The following is a 20,862-nucleotide window of genomic DNA, read 5'->3' as shown; positions in this document are numbered from 1 at the left end:
AATATTAATCCCTGATAATTTGTGGTATGAAACAAAAAGTAAAACCAAACATACACAAGAAAAATTAATAAAATAAACATCTTGCTTTGAGTCGCTTTGGGACCTTAAAGTCGACAAACCAAACGAAAACATCTTGCTGAGCTCCATGGTTGCCCGCACAGGCGCACCGCGCAATTGCTACGGCACATCAGACCCCGCTAGGATCGCCGGTGCTGTCTCGGCCGAAGAAGCGCGCCTAGTCCAGCGGGTTAAGTTGGAGCGAGAGAGGAGACGCCGTAACCGTGAACACGTCACCTAATATGTGTATATCCTAGAGCGGAACCAAATAAAAACTTTGAGCAGAAAAAAAAATCGACCAACAGCTACATTGAATTAAGCCGTGTTTCGCACGTCTAACTCGGTTGAGCCTTAGTTGAAACCTTGCTAATTTTATTTGTAAAATAACTCGCTTGACATTTTCTGCAGATAGGACAGGTCCGCAAAACGCAGCTTACACATCGGCAACTATGACGCTGTTGTCCGCTTGAAACCTCCCGTTAAGCCACATTTAGCGGTCGTTTCTTGTTATTGTAGCACCCTGAAGACCAAGTTAAAAAGAGGAGCATGGGATCATGGTCTGTGCACACTATCTCACTCGCTAGTATGAAACGGCCGCTCTTGGGCCACCGCTCATCTAATGTTGTTATTCTTGCTCCGCTCTGCCATCCTGCACCATGAACCTCCGACAGAGGTATTCAGTGACCGAAGTCGCCAGTTTACGGAAGATGTTTGGAAGAGTTTCTCCGTTTTTTCGCCTCGCATTTTCGACACTCCACACCATGCCACCCTCAAACCAATTGTTTGACAGAGCGCACCAACCGCACACTCGTCAACATGCCTTCTATGCACATAGTATCAGACTAGAAGAACTGGGATGTCATCTTGCCTTTTATACCGTTCGTCTTCAACACTGCAACACATGAGACGACCGGCTATAGACAGTTCTTTCTTCTCTATGCCCCTCAGTATTCTATGAACACCGTGCTTCCGTACTCCTATAACAACAGCGCACACCGAAACTCTGTCTCGGGCCGAATAAGCTTACCGTCTCGTCGTTTGCGGAATCTCGCTTCTCAAGGGCGTTCCAAAGCTCAGTACGACCGCCGACATCCCCACGAGTCTCACGCACCTGGAGACTTAGTTTGGCTTTGGCGGCCTCTCCGGAAGCGTGGTTTAGCGCAGAAAATGTCGCCGCATCACGCGGGCCCTTACGTTGACCGCGTCCGCGACGTTGTTAGCACTCATGAGCGCAAGTGGCCGTCGCTCAGCCGCAACCGAAGTCGCCCATATCGTCCGAATGAAGCCTTGTGACTCCCTTGGGAACGACTAACTACCCAGCCGGAGGTACTTCGGAGGTCCAGGGGGAAATGTAGCAGACCTGAAGGTGAAGATAAAGAGAGGAGCGGAGAAAGAGAACAAAGACGTTGAGCTGAACTCTTGTGGAGGACGAGCAACCGTTGGCCAGCTGAGTTCTCTTCGTTCTCCACCAGTTCAGCGCTCCGCAATAAACAATATAGTATACACATTCACACCACCGCTTAAATAATGCATAACATTAAGCCTGAATAGATAAGAAATGAATCGAAGCAATCGGGAATATTCATTAGCAGTAATTTGCTTTAACAAAATCATAAACTAGTAAAAGTCGCGAAGGACGTGCTGCCTGAAAAAAAAAAACCCTACTTCAAGGCATTCGCAAGCACTTGCTTTATTTTTATTTATTTATTGGATAGCTGCATCGCCCGTAGGGCGTTACAGCAAGGGGGCTGCAAACGTTAAATCTGACTTTACATATTATTTCAATGCATGGTAAAAAAACATCGTTCGTCGGCATATACACAGTACTTGATGGCAAACTGTTCCATTCTCGGACAGTTATAAAAAAAAAAAAAGAGTAACGCAAAACGTCACTCCTACAAGAAAATTCCTTGACCTTCAAATCGTGGTCCATTCGCTTCGATATATAATTTGGGGCCTGGATATACTTTGCGTGGTTGACACCTTTTTTAGAGTAATAAATGTTATGAAAAAAAATTTAATCTGTCATTTCTTCTTGGGTTCTTTAGCTCTTGCCATTTAGGTTCATGTTTGCTTTCTGCCATGCTAAGTTTCCGGCTGTAATTTCCAAAAACAAATCTGACTGCCCTGTTCTGGATTTTTTCTAACTTGCCTATAAGCTCAGCTTCTGAGGGTCCCAACAAACACACCCCATACTCAAGTATTGGTCGAAGATGACTGAAGTTGAGCTGGGTTTATTAGGCTACCTGGAAGATGACTGAAATTCCTCCTCAAGAAACTCAAAACTGATGCTGCTCTATTTGCAGTATAGGTAATGTGCCTGTTCCACCGTAAATAAGATGTAAAAAAGACTCCCAGATATTTAAATTCCGTACTTGTGCCTAAGTTATGTCACCAATTCTGTACCTATATGGATGGTAAGCGCCTTTTCTTGTAAAGGTGACGTGAGCAGTTTCATTTATATGTAATGGTATGTCCCAACGCGCACACCAACCTGCTATGTATCTAAATCATCTTGCAAGACTTGTGAATCAGAATGGGCACTCATCACTCTGTAAACAACAGAATCATCAGCGAACATTCTAAATGAAGACCGTACGCAAATTGAAACATCATTGATATATAACAAAACCAACAGAGGACCTAACACAGAGCCTTGGGGAACTCCCGAGGTCACTGGTGTGTATTGGGAAAAAACACCGTTCAGAACAGTCTGTTTCTGTAATGACAAATATTCGACAATCCACTTCATAATATTATAGTTAAGCTTATAAGCTTCTGATCTGGTAAAGAGCAGGCTGTGCGACACTACATTGAATGCTTTGCGGAAATCTAGGAAAACACAGTCAACGGCGTGTTTCTTATCAATTGCCAAGGCAAAATCGTGGGTAAACTCTACCAAATGTGTATCGCACGGTGTATCGCACGATAAACCTTTCCTTAATCCATGTTGGCTGGAACATAGGAGAATATTTTTGTTTAAATCAGTCATGACTCAGCTATATATTACATGCTCCATAATTTTTCAGGGGATACTAGTCAAGGAAAATTGTCTTTAGTTCTGAACGAAGTTTCTCATAACACTCCTATAAATAGGAATACCTCGCACTAACTTCCAATCACAAGGCACGACAACTTCAATGAGGGACTTTTGAAACAACCACTTGAAGTAAAATATAACTTATCGCGCAATTTCTTGCAATTGCGGCGGGAATGTCATCAGCACCACACGTCTTGGCCTGGTTCACATCTTTCAACAATTTACAGACTCCATTAGCACAGAAAGTGACTTCCGGCATACGGAAAATCCCACAGAGAAAAGAAGAGAGATCTCACATGAACTAGATGGCATAAATACAGATTAGAAATAGCGGCTAAAGCATTCAACTTTCTCCTCATTGCGATGAATGATTTCCGTAGCATTTTTTAAACTGGTACAGAGTAGTTACGTTTCGCATCTCCAAAATTCTTTGCTGTCCTTGGCAAGCTTTTTGCTAGATTCGAAAAATACAAGTCTTTTTCAATGCAGGATTTTCGTCTGAATTCAATTTTTATTCCTTTCAGCAAGTCCAAACACTCCGACGAGTTTGATTCCTTGTACCTCTGACACAGTCGGCCCTGCTTTCGAATTAATGGACGTAAGTGAGCATTAAACCATAGTTTGTCTCGAGCTCTTCTACATGATATGATTCTAGACGGCACAAAAGCTTTGCGTAGATCAATATCAGTTTCTGTTTTAAATTATTCCATATTTGTTCTATATTTAGGTTATCCGCAAGGGCATCAAATGTTGGGAAGTACGTCTCGAAAGCGGCGTTGTTCGCCTCGTAGTCCGCCCTGTTATAGGCATAAAGCTTTCTATCGGGTGTTTTCGCAACCTTCGCTTATACCGCCGTTAAATCTGCGAGAACAATATTGTGGTCGCTCAGCTCTGGCAACACCCGTATATTGCATACATCAGGCAAGTAACATAGAAACAGGTCAAGCAAATGGCCATTTCCGTCACTTCGCGATCAGTCACGAACATACTCTGAAAAGCTATTTTGGTCCATTGTATAAAAACAAAGTTGAATATAAACTCCCTCGAGCTGTTTCTTTTGGCTCGCTAGTGGACCATTCAATATCCGGAAGAATAAAATCTCCTCTAGAACACGACAACCGTTGTTAACTGTTTAAAAAACTTAGATAAACAAACCAGTCGCTGCAACGAAGGACCAGGAAGCCTATAAAATGACCCAAGAACCAGTGTTCTTTTCATTCGGCAACCTTATTTTACAAAATGTCAATTCAGTTTTATTCTCAAATAACTGCAGCTGTTCAAATGGAATTTTGAGGAACAAAGGTGCTCCTTCCAAGCTTTAACCAAAAAACCTGCTTCGGTCATCGGATTTATCCTTCAGGTCATAAATCCTATCCCGGCTGCTATCAAGAGGAAATAAAAAAAAAAAACAACTCTCGGGTGGCATGTCGGAACAGAAACATTCCCGACGATTTTTACTGACAGTGTGGTCACGGCGTTACGACTCCTTTTTCACCATATTATGCCTTTCCTTGTAGACCGACGCAAGGGTTCGGCTTTGTTGCAGATGAAAATAGTCACCCTAAGGGTAAAAAAGTATCCGTAATTTCGACTGCCGAGGACAAAGATTAGCAAAAGGATTTGCAGCTCTCTCTCCCGAAAGTATACAACTGCTCACAGGGGACCACGTTTCACAGCAGACGGGCTGCGAAACAATGTATCCTTTAATGTAACTAACCCCGATTCCCTTCCCCGATATTCTCTGGCATCACCCTGTCTTAGTGAAGTACAGAACTGGCGGAAGTCTGCGCGACAGCGACCGTTTACTTATCACAGCCATCCACCACAACATTGCACTCATGTAGCAGAACAGGAGAGTGGCACCCAACAGGCCTCCGCGGAAGAGCATTGTCTCCACCCCGAATGCAAGGCTGGCCATCAAGGCACCCTAATACAACGATATGCTCAGAACCCTTTAGAGCCGTTGTCATGCAGAACCGCCTCAATGGTGAACTGGCTGGCGTCAGTGTGCACTTCTGTGTACCATGGTTCGTGAGAGGCTAAACACAGGCCATGTATAGTCAGTTGATCATTGATAGTCTGGAAAGTTATTTGCTGCCTCTCCTCCCATACACATTTCCCGCCCTTCTTCAAGAGATTTGTGATGAGAGTCGCTGTGGCGGCAACGGTAGCAACAAATGTGCGGAGACAGGAAGCCATTTCCAGGAACGTCTGCAGCTGCTGCCTATTGGAGGGTATGGGATAGTTTGTGACGGCGCTTATCCGTTGATTAAATGTGTGAAATCTTTGGGCAGAAATCCTGTAACCCAGATGCAACACATCAGACCAAACTGGCGTTTCTTGCGGTTCAGTTAAATCGGAAGCCAGCTTCGTACAGACTTGCAGTATCCTGATTATTTATTTATTTATTTATTTATTTATTTATTTATTTATTTATTTATTTATTTATTTATTTATTTATTTATTTATTTATTTATTTATTCGATACAGCAGACCTTGCTCAGGTCCAAGCAGGGTGGTAAAATACGACAATCTTACAAATAATAAAAAAATGGAGATAGCCTCGTTCTTGCCGACAGCTAAAATAACATCCAAGTAGACCACACAGGCTTGATATTTGAGTGAGCCGAGCACTATATTCATGGCGCGCTGTATAGTGCTGGAGTCGTGCGCAGTCCGAAAAGCATGCGCGTACATTTGTACAGTCCAGGAGGAGTACTTAAAGCCGACTTATACTTTTCGACCTCAGTGACGTTTATCTGCCGATACCCGGAGTGCAGGTCTAGAAAAGAGAATCTGGCATGCCGGTATGTGTCAATTCCGTCATTAAGAGGAAAGCGGGTAAGTGTAAGGAATGGTATGGTCATTGAGTTCCATGTACTGTACTAAAAAATCTGAGTGCCAGTTTTTTCGTGCCAGAAGAACGGGTGTGGCCCAAGGGCTAAACAATGACCATATTGCTACGCCAGAGGCCAGTATGTCTCGTACCTGGACAGCTATAACAGTGCGCTCGCGCTCTGCCTAGCGTCGCAGCGGTACGCTACAGCGGGCGATTGTCGGCCGGTATGCGGTGTACTAGTAAAATTGTTCCAGAACGAGGTGGTTTTACTCACGGTGAAAATGTCCCGTCTCGGCGCAGTAGGGGGAGCAAGGTTCCATGGTCGAGAGGCTCACCTTTGGTAGGGTATATCGTGGGAAGGCAGGAGATAGTAAGGCATGGGTGTCTGCGCCACATATGATGAGATACACGTCTGCCGAGAGGAGGTAGTCGGCACCGAAGGGGAGGTCAGCGGGCAAGTCTGCAGACTCCAGCATGGCTGTGAGGATCTTGCTGCCCGCCTCTGTTCGAAAGTTAGGGTCTACAGTGCCCACGGGCACAGCGCTTCTTCCTAAGCAGTGCGATGGGGCCGAGATCCAATGACTAAGAGGAACCGGCGTAAGGCGCTGCAATTAGTCCGTGCATTCAGCACCGGTTGCGATGAGAGGGCTTAATTCTCTAATGCCCCCACATGCACCCGCAGGAAGGAAAGAGAGTGGTTCTGGATGTGGATTCTCTGCCGGGCATTTTGAGAACAGTATTTATGAATGTCATCCTGTCGTTCGCACGTAAATCAACTTCAGCGCTGCGGGAAAGCCATGGCGGCATCTCGATTAACGAAAGTGTGGAGGCCATCGGTCTCCACAGTGGTTAAATTTGACGCAGGGGTAGCATCGTGCAGTCCATGAACTATAAACTGACTAGATGTCGCAGGCCTGAAGACCAGGCTTCACATAAATGTAGTAGGCGATGTCCTCATCTTGTGCTTGGTGCCGCGGCCGCATGCGCTTATACGTCGCATTATGAGCGCTGGGAACACGGGCGATAGTGGCCACAAGGGCTGCTGACCGAGCCGACCAGCTGGAGGAATGCTGACGTTCATACTGGTGCCAATCCTGAGCGGCACCACGGAGACGGTTTTCCTCTACGACCCGAGTGGTATCGGTAGGCCACTCAGAACTCTGGATTTCGATGGCCTCAACCAACTGTATTGAGCCCTCAGGAAAGCCCCCGTATCCAGCAGCGACTCCTGTCGGGTGGAGGGCAGCATGGTGCGGGAAATCGTAGCGGCGAAGGCGGTCGAGAGGTCGTGCAGCTGCCGGCAGATAGAGGGCATCAATTCGCGAAGGTGGACGTGGGCAGAGTCTGCCGGGGACAGTTGAGCCGTAATTTATGCCGCCGAAGAGGTGTGGCTCTGCTTTTCTGAGGAGGCATTGACGCCGTCCGCGGAAGAAGGGCAGCAGTTCTTCCTTTCCACTGTTCAATAAAATGCTCTTGCAGGAACAAACTAGGAACGGTGGACCCTATATGCGGCAAAACTCTTCTAATTACGTACATAACTAACAGCACCGAATTATTAATTTTTGGTGCTTGCAGTTGCATGGTATGTGCGATGGGAAGCTGTAAGCTGTGAATAAGATAATTATTTCAATTTGAAAACGAAGAAAAAAACTCATTTTCTCAAGCTCTGCAGCAGAAATAGGGTGTTTTTTCCGCACAAAACGTACTGAGCAACAGTGATGCGCAGGAACTTGGATACAGACGTGAAGTTCAGTGATGACGTGTCCAATGCCTACGGCGCTGTTTGAACTGCAACCGGTATTGAGTCATGTCGTGTGCATTGTTTTGCCTCTCAACTTGCTGCAATGAAAAGACAGTGATTACCTACTGCGTGGTCGTTATTTTGGCAGTGATGAAGGGAAACAATTCCACGACCCTTTGTAGTAAAGCAGGCAGTTCACAATATGCACAGAGTCCATGCACACGTCATTACCGGAGGTCTTGCCCATAGCGAGCTTCCGCACGTCTGTTGCCCTCAGTTTTGGCTTTACATGAAAAAAAAGAATTAAATTTCTTCTCACTTCATGCTTTAGTAAATTTATTTTTGCATACTGCAGCCTAGGTGATGCCGTTGCAGGAGTAGAGTACAGTGCAAAAGAAAGAAACACAGAAAGTAAATTTACAACATCACGAATAGGCTTCTAAGAACTCCTGAAATAATAATGGGCGAATGTTGCCTGATAAAGGATTCCATGCTTCAATGTTATGATGAAAAAAACACTATACCTAAAAACATTCTTCCGCGTCAAAAAGGAGCGAATGTTCAGGACGTTGTGGGCCTTGTAGATGAAGGTTTGGAAAATGTGAAAATTGTTTCCCGAAGAAAAGTAAGGAAGGGGTGAATTGACTAAAACATACAAAAATTTGGGACATTCAATATGACGACGTGCAGCAAGTGTACTCAGGCATAGTTAGGGAAGAAAAGCAGACGATGAAAAGGCCATGTCAAATCTGCAAACAAAATGCACACCCTTTTTCTGTACAGATTTTAGTTAGTTGATGTTATACTGTTTATACGGATTCCAAAAAACGCAAGCGTTCTCGAGAATGCGGCGAATTAGTATTTTATATGTCATAAGCTTAGCTTCTTTAGGAGCAGTGCGTTGAGGTTTTCGTTTCAAAAAGTGGTATGTCATCATCTTGCGCATCGCTTCGAGCTCCAGATCGGGAATAACCACACAACATTGATATGTAAAGAAATTAATCAGTGGGTATTTGTTGGCTTTCAACTAAGTAATTTGGGTCATAAGCCTCGGCGCCGCATCTAAGACAGCCTGGAGTGAAGGCCTGGCTTAGGGCTTCTGGCGACGAAAACGCCACCCGCGTGTCCCCATGCAGCATGGGCTACACCTACAAGCTACATGCATTTTTATTACTTGTATTCGTTGAATACTATCCCTAATATTTATAAATATTTTCCAATAATTTAGCAAAACTAATTCGTAATTCGTAAGCTATGTTGACACCAGGTGCTTTCAGGTGATGCCTAATATTAGAAGCACCCGAGAGTCTAACTTCTTAGTATATCTGAAGTCCGTATCAGGTATTAAATTTTTTACCTGCACTGAACCCTGGCCAGAACGCAACCATGGCATGTGCCAATAGAGCCACCAAGCCTACCATGAATAGATAGGAGGAGGACGAAGAAAGCCAGCGGAAGGGCGTCTGCGCTTCTCTCGTGCTCTGTTTTTTTTTTATGTAAAAAAAAAACAAAGTTTTTTCCGCTGCAGAGCTTGAGAAAATGAGTTTGCTCTCGTTTTCATATTGATATGGCATTGTCTTATTTAAAGCTTTCTACTACACTTTGGCAATTTCTTCGCGTGGGTATGTGCCATGTTTCATAGGGTCAAGAAGAAGAAGAAGAACAGAAGGACACCAGAAGGACAACATGAGCAATCACACGTCGAAGCAGATTGTTCAAGGCCTCTGGCCTTACTACCGCAGCAATTCTGGGAAGAACAAAGGCAACGACGACGGCAACGGCAGTGGTGGCAAGGGTGGAGACCCATTCCGGTTTGAAGGGGAAGGGATCCTGTTCCGGGCCAAGCTCATTGGCAGCCAGGAGGTACCAGAGGCCCGCGGGGAGCGCATGTGCCAGGACACTATGACCCGGCTGAAAATGGCTGTCAGAGCGTCCCGCAAGCATAAGCAGCGGGTACAAGTGACCATTTCCCTCCAAGGAATCAAGGTACGCGATGCCAAGACTTGGGCGCTAGTGTACCATCACCCTGCCGATAGCATTTCGTTCGTTTCACAAGATGCGAGAGATACCAGAGCCTGCGGCTACGTCTTCATGACAGAGGAAGGTTGCCACAGCTTTATCGCCATCAAGACGGAGAAAGCGGCTTCCCATCTAGTTTCGGAACTGCGCGCCCTCTTAATGGTGGTACGGGAGATGAAGGAGCACGAGCTCCGCATCGCCCAGCAAGAGCAACGGCAGCAGATGCTGAACTGGACGCTTCGCAATAAGTTGTGCGACCGCGGCGAGGCACTGGAGGTGATGTACAGTACAGACGAGGGGAGAAGTGGCGATCCCCCAGTGGCGGAAATAAATGCGACGGCGGGTCACCTCCTCGACCTGCACTTAGAGATGGACTGCTTGCAGGAGGGAATCCAGCGGATGGAGACGATGATAGCCGCGGCGGCCACACTGGCATCCTCAGGCTCGTTCGAGAAATCATGTGTGCTCAACGCGAGGCAACAGCATCACACCCGATCCCGTGCCTTGATGCATGATCTCGAAACACCAGTGGGGTTTTCACCGTCTGTACTGCCATCACCGCGTCGCTTTGGAGGCGCTTCCTTACAATATTCAGCCTTCGTTAGGGCCACGCAGCAGCGTCTTCCCGTGCTGTCACCGACCCTGCCGTTCGACACTTTGTCACCAGTGACGGTCTCCTTGTCCCCAAAGTCCTTGCCCAAACTTTTTGCCAAACTTGACCCCCTGATGGACGAAACATCGGGCAAGGAGGGCACTGGCTTTGAGGAACTCAAGTTTTTCCCGAAGCCACTGGCCGAGCGGCTCAAGCCGAACAGAGGTTGGCAGATATTTGAGGAGGAGAAGCAAGACGATGACAGTTCTGTACCACACGTCTTTTTGCCCCCGCCACCACCGCTGAGAGCGGTAGACGATGCCATCTGCAGTAGAAGAAAAGTGACCTCAGTGCCCTCATCCCTGCCACCGATGGGAACCACGACTGCAGCTACGGCTGCGGCTGCTTGCTCTTCTAAGAGCAACATCTCAAACCGCTTCAGAGGGCAGAATCCATTTGCGGATGACTTTACTACTCTGCCACCCATGGCTACAGCCAGTGCAGCTAAAAATGCGGCCACTTCATCATCCAGTACCGACATCTTCTTCGCCCGCTGCAGAGGGCAGGATCCGTTTGCGGATGAGTTCTTTGTGACTCTGCCGCCTATGACCAGCGCCACTGCAGTTTCAACTGCGGCCTCTTCCTCGTCCAGAAGCGACAACATCGTCACCCGCGGCAAGGGACAGGATCCGCTTGAGGATGAGTTTCTTGCGACCGTGCCTACTAGCGCCACTGCAGCTGCTACGGCGGTCATTTCCTCATCGAGCAGTGACATATTCACCCGCTGCACAGCACAGGATCCGTTTCCGGATGAGTTTTTTGTGATCCTGCCCCCGATGACTAGCACGACAACAGCTAAAAGTGCCAGCAGCGAGTTCAGCCTTCGCAAAGGACCAGATCTGTTTGCGGATGAGTTCTTGCCGACCCTGCCGCCCATGATTAGCGCCACAGCAATTTCACCTGTGGCCTCGTCCACCAGCGACATCTTCACCGGCTGCAAAGTAAAAAATCCGGTCGGGGATGAGTTCTTTGTTACCCTGCCGCCCAAGACTAGCGCCACTGCAACTACAACTGCGGCCACTTCCTCTTCCATCAGCGACAACAGCTTTTCCTGCTGCAGAAGACAGGATCACTGCGAACAATTTGTTTGCGGCCCCCTCCACTCCTGCCAGCAAGGACTCCAAGGAGTTCATCCAGGCCTGCCCTGGTGCCAGGACTCTCGACAAACAGCTCGCCGTGACCAATGCAACCGGAAATAACGGCGCGCCTGCTCCGCTTTCAGAGGCGCAATGGCTGCCTTCTAGCCAGGAAAGACACGCCCCCTACAAAGTATCGCTCCTATTTAGCCAGCCAAGACCTCTTCACTGTTCGGTTAAGGAAGAAGAAACAGCAACATAAAGAACATGCGAGTCTGATTATAGAGTGTGGGCAGTCGTGCCAGGCTCGACGTACGTGTACTGTACCTTTGCTAGTGGAACTGTAATAAATAAATACAAATGGCTTCCACGGAGTAATTAATTTTGATTCGAGTATCACCTAGAGAGGGAAAGGCTCGGAAAAAACGGGAAATTTAAAAAAAAAAAATTTTTCACGTTTTTTCCTCAAGCATGGAAAACCGGAAAACCGTAAAGTATGACTTCCTTAAAGAAACGTGAAACTCTGTGCTAATTGATAGATGGCTGCTTGTAAGTAGGAAAGAGCAATGAAAGGGCTGCCAAAAATATAATTTATTTGCTGTTATTTAGTTTTAGTTGCACAAATTAGGCTTGCTTCATAACTTTTGTAATAAATGCTTAGTCTATTAAAACAATTTGAGATGCCAAAATGCTGCATTTTGTTTTGTTTTTTTCCCTCTTCCGCAGAGTGTCGAAACGCGAGCATATGAAATGGTCTTCATTTGCTTATTTCTATTTCCAATAAAAAAACATTAGTCAGGTTGAAGTGTCATTGGTGATATGATTTCGCTCTGGCACCGATGCCGATCCACCAGCGGAGGCGTCTGCCGATCAGCCCATTGACCACCATTGCAGGAGCTGGCAGCTATCGCGCGTCGTTGCCCCGTTGATAGTACGCCACGTTACTGTGATGTGACATCACTAGTATTCATTGATACACTTATGAGCTGCATACGTCATTAAATTAAATGGTGCTAACGATGCGTCTCGATCGGGCGGAAGAGCATTTAACGCCTCTTTGGAGCTGAATTCAGATATATGTAAAAGGCTTTTTGTCTCCAGATTTTTCCGTGAGTCACCCCTCATAAAGAGAAAACCCATAACATGCTTATAAATCCTCAAAACTTTGTGCCCCAACCCCTTTAAAAACAACATAATACAAATTCAATCCATACAAATTGAACTGGAAGAAAAAAGGTCTAAAACTCAACATGAACAGATTAGAATAATCTGGGGAGAAACAAACACATCGCCAGTACTAGAGTTCCTTGGTATGTCAATAATCTAAATAAAAATGCCATGAGCTTTAATCTTTCTACCAAACTTTATAATAAAATAAAGAGAACTGGCAGTTCACGTGCGTGTATTGTATTCACTAGAATAAACTGAAAACCCACGCAAACCAGAATTTTTTTTGTCAGATGGCTACTGTACTAACGAAAAAGGCGGTAAACGTTGAATTGCCAAGGTTTGATTAAGAAACAAAGGAGCCGTTTATATTCAAGGACTAAAGTATAGATTAAAAAACAAATGTCCGATACTTATTTACGCGTAGCTTATCTGGAGATAAATATGGCATACTTTAAACTTCATGTTAACATTTGCAGGCGAAAAATAAAAGCACGAGCAAGACTAAGCACATATCAAAACACGCAATGAACATACAGAAATGTTGCATGTAGATATGGTTCCCTGTTTGATGTAAGCAAAAATAAGAGAAACCTCCACAGTATAAAATAACTCACAGGAATATAAAAAGCAGATTCGAATGTAAATTTAGAAACACTAGACTAGTACCAGGAAGGAGAAAACACGGAAACGTGGTCAGTCCTTACTGCCACATAATTGAGTGCAGAGAAAAATTCAGATATAGATTGAAAACCGCACAATATTTTGCCAGAAATAAACTAATCACAAGTGAAATATATATGAGACGGGAAAAAAAAGAACGCGTTAAGGAAAGGCAGGCACGGAAACAAACAGAACTTTGCCTATCGCCACTACTACAAATTGCTGTTCCTCTCATTTCTGGCCCCGCTCATCAAACTAGACACTTTAAGCTGTATGTTGGAACGAATGAACAACGCTTCTGTGATCTATATCCTGTGGACCTATGCATGCACTAGAAATGCACATAGACTAAATTTGACCACTTCTTCTGAGACGCAATAGTGGAGGCTGCAGTACACATGGCAGCAATCTTCTAGATACAACAAAGGTGTCATTTGTCTTTTTATAACCGTCTAAAAGCGACGCGACTTTTGCACGAGCAGCACTCTGCTCAAGAAAAAAAGACTGCGGTTTTAATGCAGCTACACTTCATTATTACGAGTAATTAATATTTTTCAAATTTTTTCAATATTTCAGTAAACAAACTGTTGTTTTTTTCGTTGTTTTTTTTTTCAAGCCTTCAGAATTTCCGGAATTTTTACATCCCTAGTTTCACCGCAATTTATTGTATTTATGCGCGCTGATACAACTGTAACTAGGCTAAAGCGTTTCAAGTCATCGCACTCAGATGATGCTTATGACCAGTGTGGCGTCTGCAGCTTCTGCGCACATAGCTAGCATAGGGAAATGGTACTACAAGGCCAGATTAGAAAGCAAACGCTGATAGCGTAATTTCTATAGTGTGTACCCAGACGTTAATGTGTTTGATGTGTGCACACTTCACAGAACTTTTTAGAGCGGAAGCTCTACTTCTGAGATGTCAAATTTCATGCTCTAGCACCAGCTAAATCCAGTGCACTGCCGGACTTGTGACCCACCCACATGTTCTTACGGTACTTTGTAAATGAATATGTTTTTGATTCAATCAATGCGAGAAATCATCTCAGGTGCGGCGCGAAGAGCAGGTGCCGTTCGCTTCTTTGCAAGTTCAGCGCCGCAGCCGGCGGCGCTCCATGCAGCTTTTACTTCTTACACCTTCGACTATTTCTTCCTCGCTCACCCGCCAAACTTTCTTCACACTGGTAGATACCTCCACAAAATATACAACACTGCCTATCATAATGCCACACGCCCCACTGGGGTGGCGCAGTATAGTTAATTGCCATAAGACGTTTGCCATAAGACGTTTAATTGCACAGTCCTTGGGATATTCTTTGCTGAGATATGGCATGTGCTGTTTCTTTAACTGTTCTGAAACATGGAAAAATAGGATAAACCGCATTCTCAAGAATATGGCTAAGAGTGTAATCTATTCAACACCCCATAAACTGCAAAGTGTATTCCTTTCTTCAGGTCTGCCATCCTTTAACACTGTTTTCAAACAAATCACTGTACTTAGATATTTCTGGAACACCGAATTTAGGTTGCCTAATGTTAAACCTATTCCACTACGGAACATTCCTAGATATTTCATGCCTACAGTGCGAACTCATTTTGGTATGTCTGTGAGGTCATTTTATATCCCATGTATATTCAATGAGCTGCCTGATGACGTTTTCAACTTGAACACTCGCAGGCAGTTACGGGGTGCTATTGCCGAGCTTGAGCAGCTCTAGTTCATGCTGTTTTCGTCCACAAAAAAAAAAAATAATAATTCTGTGATTTGGTAACAGAGGTTGTTGCTGCTGCCGGACGGCGCCCTACAAGCCCAATTGCGGCTTTGGCGCGTCCGCGTCCTGTATTGTTTTTTTTTGAAGTGAATAAAGTATTATTATTATTATTAGTGAAGGTGCTCGGCTACTGCATGTTCCAAAGGATGCGAAATTGAATCCCGGCCTCGGCGGCCGCTTCTCACTGGAGGCGAAAAGCAAGGCAGCCATGTGCTGTGCAATGTCAGTGCACGTTAAACAACCCTAAGTAGTCCAACCTCCGGAGCCCTCCACTACGGCGTCTTTCATAGCCTGAGTTGCTTTGGGACGTTAAACCCCACAGAACAAATCATAATGCCACATAGCCTTGTAATCCCTTGTCTACTTTTTCCCTCCAACGCTGCCCATCTGCCCTGGCTCCTGGGTCCTCCCCATTCACACTTTCCTCGATATCTTCGTGTCTACACCCGGCTTTGGGGTCATTATAGGTTTGCACACAGTCATGGAGGTGTCCCGCGATGGAACTAGTGCATCGGCTGTATTTCTTTGACGTTCGCAGATAGCCATGGTGGGGTTGCACCACAGCAAGTCGTATCTGATATTAAGCTGAAGCGAGCTTGCTCTCTGTATACAAGGCTCAGACTTCAACTCCAGCAATATATTTTTTTTTTAGAAATTTGAGTCAAGTTTATTTCTGGAAATGGTTGAAAGTAAAATGTTAAAATGGAGAAAATGTCACATCGACGTGCTCACATGTCATGCCAGCACAATTAAGTTATTCACGGCTTCTTTTTAATGAAAAAAACAAATCACTGGCATCTTTTTTGAAAGAGTGCCAGCGCAAAATCATCACGGGGGTTCTTGAGCCTTCTGGTAAGTTACAGCTGCAGCAGAAGCAGTAATAACAACAATAATGTTAATAACTTTTCAATGACAAAATATTAGTGTTCTCGCTGCTGCTACTGAATAAAAAGTCAGTCACTCATTAACTCTACAGCGTTTCTACTCCGGCCCCGGCGGGCTGGCGCAGTGGTTAAGTATCCAAGAATGCTGAACCGAGTGCCGGTCGCAGCGGCGACTTTTCAATGAAGGCGGAACGCTAGGTGCCCGTATGCTACGCGCTATGAGCGCCCGTCAAAGAACTCCAGGTGGTCAAAATTGTTGGAGCACTCCACTATGGCGTCTCTCATAGCGTGAGTTGCTTTGGGACGCTAAACACCGAAAATCATAACCAAAACAAACTGTTTTGGCTCAGGGCATAATAAGTTACTTTCCTTCAGCTCCCTGCCCGCGCCTTAAGTTCGATGTCAGTGGGAAGTATCCGTCACCCTTTAAACAAATTGTCTCGAAATTAAAAGAACACTTAGCGACTTCATATTCGTGAATTATCGCTTGTCCGTTGAATATTTCATATTTTTCCTTTTCATGAACAAAGATGTCGCCTGTTAGGCATTGGAGGCGTGTTTCAGCGACTCGCAGTAGGCAAGAGATGCGTGAAACTTGGTGGTACCATGGGAATTCTCCACGAAGAGGATATGTCTTCGCGAGTCAGCTGAAAATTTTCCTCCGCAAAGGACATAAAAACACAACTGCGTTTTGGGATCGACTTGGCTCTCTTCTGTTCCAAAGTTGTGCACCATCTATTCCGCTTGGTATCGGAATGTGAAGCATACACATTTGAGCATACACCGAAGGGCGTATGCTCAAATGAAACGTGCTGTACACAGCGAAGGCTTCAACCAAGCGTAAGCGCTTTGGATAGGGACTGGCGAGGAGACGGTAAAAGGGGAAACCAGTTTTCTCTCGATGCGACAGCTCCTTCGGTGGCACAAAGCACGCAGTCTGCATGAACACCACACGGTCATGTTGTCTGCTATTCTTTGGTTCCTTGGGACTGCACTCTAACAGTGGTGTCACGACGGCATTTGAGCCTAAGTGGGTAGGTGGCGGGACCCGCAAAACCAGCGCATTGCAGTCGGGTGCTGAAAAAGTATATAGCGCCCCGAAAGCATCTTGTATGCAGGCAAATGAGAAATAGGTACGACGAAACGACGGGACTTGCACATCCACGTCGTAGAATAGTTGTACGGTTGGAATGCGTACATTTATTTTTGTTTCTCACCGGAACAGGAACGGAGAGGCAAAGGGATGAACTCAACTCTACAAGGTGCTAGTGCTACTTTGAAAAGTGTAATCAGATCCTGATCACGGTGGAACTTTTGGCTCTGTTGTGAGAATGAAAAAAAAAAAAGCAATCTGGCTGAAGCGAGGGAAAGGACAAAGAAACACGGCGAACTAAAACTAACCTAAAATCAGTGACATCGCGATACCTCACCAGTTGTCACACCGACAAGTACCGGATCCCTGATGGCCCCTATGCCGATATCAGTAGAACCGACATCTGAAATCCAGAGAGCTTCCGTCATTGTGCAAAATTTCAGGACTACGGTCACCTAGCCGAAGCAGAAGTATAACCTAAGGCGAACTGTGGCTGAGCCTAATGCTGAAACCGAAGTAATACTAACAGGCCGACCAAGCTTTCACGACCACCATTCTCCTGCTACATGCTCTCACATTTTTTTTTTCGAAGAAAAATTATCTACAAATGAATCAGGCAAAAGCTCGACGTGAAATGTCTTCGAATTTTCACTGCCGTCCTCCGCTGAAACCACGCATGCGCGTTACCGCTGCTCACGTGACTTCAGTGACCGCTGGGAGACCAGGCTCTTTTTCGTCGCTGCCAGCTGCGGAGATACTGCGCGACACGTCCGGCACCAGCTGTCTGTCTGCGCAATGATATAGAGTGATCGCCGGCGCGACATCAAGCAAAGCCAGCGCCTGTTCAGTGATGTAAATAAGATCACTCTCCTCGTCTCACGCTCATCACCTCAAATTCTCTCGGTGACGGGGCAGCAAAGGCGCCGCTCACCTGACCTCGGCATGCATATGAGTCGCCTGCTCCCACGTGATGCCGCGGTTCTTCGCGAACCTTATCACCGAAGCAAGAGGGTTTTATATTAGGTATTCCCTGAAGAAACAACAAAACTTCTGCGCATTACACAACGTTAACAGGTTATTCGATCGTACCCACGTATGCCGCGCGCACGGCGCCACACGCCAAAGAGCGCTTGAACCATTTCAAGTGGACTTGTATTACTCCTCGAGAGACCTCGCCATTGTGCTGCGATTGGACCATGCACTGCATTGCGAAGAAAGAAAAGAAAAAAAGGACATATGTGCAGCGCTTAAAGACTGCTTTCCTCTTCTGGCACCAGAGCGCTCTCATCTGCGTTAGCAGCGGCCGGGAGTCCGCCGTTTCCCTTTTCAGCTACCTCACTGCGCTCGCTTTATTTCGCCTCTTATTACGTCTCCTGACTGCGAACTCATTGTGCACTCAATCTTGCTTTGTTTCAGGCGACGCGAGCGCCTTTTTCGTTTAACTTTGTTTCATCCAGATTTGCGGCTTCGTTTCAGTTTTCGTTCTTTCGTGGGGTACTTTCAGCAATTTTTCATTTTCACTCTTGCTCTTCCTTCTATTTTTCGTCGATTTCCATCCGCCCCCTCGGGTTCTCCTGTGAGACAGGCTCCCCTTTATTCCATTGTCTTTCTATTATCGGAACAGATTGCTTTAGACTCTCCTCTGTTCCCCCTTTTCTTTCGCGCTCCCTTTCATAGCTTTTGTTCGGAACGGCTGCCTTCTTCCTTTCCGACCCTCTTTCTCTCTGTCTTTTACTCATACTCTCTTGTGCCTCTTTCTCTCCTCGGTATCTCCCCGTACCTCTCGTAGATTCGTTAACCAAGATTCCCATCGGTGCCGTACACGCCACTTTCTTCTTTAATAGTCTTTATCCCGGTTCCCTTTTGTCTCCGACGTCTTTCGGTTCCAATCTCTAGGCATGGACTCTCAGCTAGCGCTGCGTCGGGAAGCTGGGCTTCCGTCAGGCTCGCTTCGTTTGGCTGCAACCCCTTCGGTGATCCGTATTTAGTCGTCTTTCCTGCTCGGCTACGCGTCCCTTTCAGTCCTTTGGGAGTCGCGGCTGTTTATGAATGACTTTCGTTTTGTTGCCAAGCGTGTCTGCGCTTTTGGCCTGCTGATTCTCTCCGGAAGACGAATGGCAGCAGGAACATGATTCGAAGCTCGGGAACAGAGCAAAAAGCTCTCCGTTAGTTCAGCGCACGCCCAAAAGGAAGATCCTTGCGCCGAGGGAAACGCGAGAAGAAGATTCCCTTCCCCCGGGGTAGGAGTAGCGGCGCCCTAGGCGGGTATAAAGCGACAGAGAGAAAAGACCTGGACATATGACACAGTATACACGGACAGACAGGTTGGAGAGGAGCAGCGAGAGTAAGGAGCAAACGGGAAGATGTTAGGACAGTGAGGAATGTGCGCTGCGGTTGGGGAGAAGTATACGTGCCGCCGCTGAAGGAAATGTTGCGCTAGTTAAGGATAAAAAGAACAAGGTAAGTAAAACAAGACTGAGGTGGAAATTCATTCAGATAAATATACCCGTTGACGGAGGGGAAGGCTGGGTGATCGTCGGGATGAAGGCCGAGACATGTCAGGAACAAGAGTAGAGAAAAAACACAAGAACAGTATTGGAGCGTAGTATACAGTTTACGAGAGTAAGTTTAGCTACCTGCTGCCATACACAGATACGTGAGCTAACTTCATCCAATGATTAAGTAAAGTGCAGCGACCGTCGCAATCCGGCCGGTTCTCAGTTTTTGGTGGTCGCACCAATATGCGGGAGCAGGGCCCTATTAGGGTTCACTGGTTATTTGCTTTTTCATTTATGTCACTGTACCTATGTAAATAAATTCCATAAACACTTAGCCGTTATCGAAATTTCTCTTAGAGATATATAGGAGCACGAATGCTTTGTATCGCTTTTTTTTTTCAATGCGTTTACGCTTAAGTCCGCGAGGCATTTTTGGAAACCAATACCACGACCGCTGAATATCTCTATTTGGTGCTTGTTTGGTTTGAATTGGTTTGGTTTATGGGGTTTAACATCTCAAAGCTACTCAGGCTATGAGAGACGACGTACTGGAGGGCTCCGGAAGTTTGGGCCACCTGGGGTTCTTTAACATGCATTGACAAGGCACACAGAACACGGGGCCTTGCTTTCAACCTCCGACGTTAAAGATCCCCATGTGGTCGAAGTTACTCCGGAGTCCTTCACTGCGGCACACCTTTCTCTCTTTCTGCTTTCACTCCCACCTTCCTCCCTTCTCTTACGACGCGGTACAGGTGTCCACTAAACACGCGTGACAGACACAGCGCCTTTCCTTTCCTGTGAATCAATTATTGTTAAAAGCGGCAGTAGCAACCAGGATTCAATCCCGCATCCTGGGGCGCAGCAGTAAAGCACCCTAACCACTGCACCAACACTGCCTGACTCTAATCTGTGCAGCATAATTTCTTCGAATAAAAGACCAGTGCGAAGCTTGCAAGGCCTTGTGCGCGCGTTTTACGCCGAACGTCTAGAATATAGCTCCGTTATTCGCTAGAGGGCGTAACCAACTTCAGCAGCGAAGATGCCGTAAAAATAAATTCACTTATCATTTGGTTTCTTCGTCAACCACCAAACGTTCTAATTAACACTTCCTGCGTAGCGTCAGCAGTTTAATGTAAACAGTTCAGTATTTCTTACAGCTCAAGTATTTTTACGCGTACTTCTTGTACGTAATCAAGTATTTTCTTACATTGGTCGTCTATTTCTCAACTTGAGCATGGTGCACCATGATATAGCGACGCATCTTAGCACGACCTAGAGAGCAAGAATCTCGTCCCGCTTTCAAAGATGGGTTAAACCTTCTATTTCCATATTATAAAAATGGTGCTGTATGCCTGCTGTGCGAA

General features: G+C 46.0%; 1 protein-coding gene and 1 pseudogene across 1 annotated transcript in view; both read left to right on the top strand.

The window, feature by feature from the left end:
* The window catches only part of LOC146184890 (band 7 protein AGAP004871-like), a 343,551-nt gene that overhangs the window by 143,814 nt on the left and 178,875 nt on the right, over positions 1–20,862 (top strand). The window lies entirely within an intron of this gene.
* On the top strand, positions 6,314–11,547 carry LOC146184891 (uncharacterized; annotated as a pseudogene).

The sequence above is a fragment of the Amblyomma maculatum genome, chromosome 7, assembly GCF_055883805.1.
Source record: "Amblyomma maculatum isolate TAMU_Amacu chromosome 7, ASM5588380v1, whole genome shotgun sequence".
Taxonomy (NCBI): Eukaryota; Metazoa; Arthropoda; class Arachnida; order Ixodida; family Ixodidae; genus Amblyomma; species Amblyomma maculatum.
Note: the sequence above shows the minus strand (reverse complement) of the source record. Positions and strands in the feature narration are given on the sequence as shown.